The 3,036-nt window shown below is 49.3% G+C and overlaps 1 protein-coding gene across 2 annotated transcripts in view; it reads left to right on the top strand.

The window, feature by feature from the left end:
* The first annotated feature begins 795 nt into the window (after window positions 1-795).
* Window positions 796-3,036, top strand: part of LOC102250507 (UDP-glucuronosyltransferase 2A1) — a 55,484-nt gene continuing 53,243 nt past the window's right edge. For both annotated transcript variants that reach the window (XM_014530781.1, XM_005883177.2), the window contains exon 1: window positions 796-840. The gene's annotated coding sequence lies outside the window, so the exon portion shown is untranslated. The remainder of the gene's footprint in view (window positions 841-3,036) is intronic.

Here is a 3,036-nt window from a genome sequence, read left to right as displayed (position 1 = left end):
GTGGTCTTGTGTTGATTCTGGGGCCATTGGAAAGGAACTCCAGTGCATTCAATGTCAGGCATTGCCTGTGTCTGTCCCTGGGCCACCTGTCTGGAGCTACTAAGTGATCCACAGTTTGTGGGTGCCTCTGCTGGGCATGGCTATGCATGGCAGTGGCCAAGTTACACTCCGAGGCCAATTTCCACCAGTACTGAGCTTGGGGAAAGGTCAACAAAAGGCCCAATGCCCCCAAAATCTGCCTCTATCTGCTAGCTGACAGGCTCCATCATTGGAAGAGCCTCTTGTAGTAGTACACAAGTTAAGTGAGAACATGTTCTAAATGAGGCATCATGTAGGGGTGAATTGTGTTCATCAGATTGATATGGGTTCAAACTCCCTGCCAGTCCTAAGTCTGAGGACACTCAGCAATAGTCTAAGAGCACACCAAGGCCAGCTGCCACCAGTTGGGTGCCCACAGACCTTTGTGGTAGGATTGAGTGTCAGAAAGTCATCAGGGTGAGGTCAGCAATGTTTATTAGTCCCAAACAGACCAAGATTTAGCCATGTGAAGGGAGGGCTTTGCACAGAAACGGGGTGTTGATTGGACATGCGAGGGAAATATAACCCTCACCCAAGAGCCACACAACTTTGTCTTTCCCAGAGTTTGCACATATCTGCTCAAGAGTCTTCCAAACGATTTTGCACTGTGGGCTCAGGCTGGCCACAGCCAGCTAACAATATTCCTGAGTGCAAGCCTAGCAGGGAGGGGCCAACGGGATTCAGGAGAGTGAAGCTAGTGTTTACCTTATGGTGAGACAGTGCTGCTGTGGTATACAGACTGGGTTGCTGCTGCTCTGGCAGGTAAGTGGGGGGGAAATGGTCCCACCCTAGAACCATTCAACTCAGTGTTTGATACCCTCTGCGTTCACCCTCAAGAGTCTTTCAAAAAAGTCTATACTATGGGCTCAGGCAGCAGACTCCCCCACAGTGCATGATCGTGACTAGGCAGAGCAACAGGGAGTCCGGAGTTCCTCCAGGCTGATGCAATATGGAGCGGAGTGCTTGACACAGAAAAGATGGTGGTTGTGGGCAGTTTGTCAGAGGGACTCAGCGCAGGGACCCTGACAATTGTCCCTTCAGCTCTCTCACCGGAGCCACACAACCCAGTCTCTCTTTGCACAATCTTAGTCCACTCTGAGGCATGCTCCCTCTGATGGAGTTCAGGGAAAGTGAGTGCAAAGCAGATTTTGTGTGTTGGCCCTTATAGAGGGCGCCTGGGTTTCTAGCAGACTCCTGTCCCTCTGTGATGAGCAGAATCTCCACTGATTTTCACAGCCAGATGTTATGAATGCTCCTCTTTCTGGCTCCAGTGCTTCAGACTTGGGAGCCCAGAACGGGGTTGAGGCCCCACACTACTTAAGGGGGACCTCTGCTGCTGAGATGTCCCTCAAGATTCTCAGCCACCACTTAAAATCTGTATGAAATTATTGTCACATTTGTTTGCCAGTTAATATAATAAGTGTTCATGTTCTATTCCAGTACTTATGACAGTTTGGGGACTCTATGGCAAAAGACATACTAACTTTATTTCTTTTTTCCTCCTTTAAAATGGTTGGACAAAGAAACATAATGATAACTTGTGGCCCAGTGCACAAAATTCATGCATGGGGGATGTCCCTCAGCCCGGCCTGCACCCTCTCCAATCTGGCACTCCTTGGGGGTGTCTGACGGCCTAAACTGGCAGTAAGACATCCCTGTCGCAATCTGGGACTGCTAGCTCCTAACCGCTCACCTGCCTGCCTGCATGATTGCCCCTAACCACTCTTTCTGCTGTCCTTCTTGCCCCCAACTGTGGCCCCTGCCAGCCTGCTCGACCCCAACTGCCCTGCCCCGCTGGCCTGATTTCCCCCAGGGCACATCCCCAGTAGGGGGCGTGCAGGAGGCAGCTGATCGATGTTTCTCTCTCATCAATGTTTCTAACTCTCTATCCCTCTCCCTTCCTTTCTGTAAAAAATCAATAAAATATATTAAAAAAATAAAATAGTTGGACAAAGAAACAATGATAACTAGTGGCCTGATACACGAAATTTGTGCATGGGGGGAAGGGTGCCCCTCAGCACATCCTGCACCCTCTCCAATCTGGGACACCCTTGGGTGATGTCCTACTGCCGGTTTAGGCCCGATCCCTGCAGAATCAAGCCTAAACCGGCAGTCGGACATCCCTCTCACAATCTGGGACCGCTGGCTCCTAACCACACAAATGCTTGCTTGCCTGATCGCCCCTAACCACTCTGTCTGCCAGCCTGCTCACCCCAAACTGCCCTCCTGCCAGCCTTCTTGTCCTTAACTACACCCCCTGCTGGCCTGTTCACCCCCAACTGCCCCCCCTCACTGTCCTGATCTTGAGATGACCTATGTGACTTAACTTAAGCCTGGGCCCAGAACCATTGCCTCCCAAACCCTGAAGGTTTCACAGGTGAGGAAAGTGAGGCCTGAGAGCGGGAGGGACTAGTCCAGCCGTGGGCAAACTACGGCCCGCGGGCTGGATACGGCCCGTTTGAAATGGATAAAACTAAAAAAAAAAAAAAAAAACCCGTACCCTTTTATGTAATGATGTTTACTTTGAATTTATATTAGTTCACACAAACACTCCATCCATGCTTTTGTTCCGGCCCTCCGGTCCAGTTTAAGAACCCATTGTGGCCCTCGAGTCAAAAAGTTTGCCCACCCCTGGTCCAGAAGGACATCGAGAAGGTCTCCCGAAAGGTCTCCTGGTCTAAAGAGCATATTACCCTTTTTTTAGTATAGATGTTTAATAAAAATTGTCTGCAGATTATGCTAACACTGGAAGTGAACCACTAATTAATTTTATTTTAATCATCACTATTGGTGTACTCTGTAGGTGTAAAATTTGGCTTCTACACTGTCATCATTTCTTGGGGGCCAGACTTCAGAAACGTCATAGATAGTTCTGAGGTCTTTGGCCTTGCTCTGAAGTTACTGGCTGCCCAAGTTATCACTCGAGGTGGTGAATTTTTCTACATTGTCTTGGTCTTT

This window comes from Myotis brandtii, unplaced genomic scaffold, assembly GCF_000412655.1.
Source record: "Myotis brandtii unplaced genomic scaffold, ASM41265v1 scaffold776, whole genome shotgun sequence".
Taxonomy (NCBI): domain Eukaryota; kingdom Metazoa; phylum Chordata; class Mammalia; order Chiroptera; family Vespertilionidae; genus Myotis; species Myotis brandtii.
Note: the sequence above shows the minus strand (reverse complement) of the source record. Positions and strands in the feature narration are given on the sequence as shown.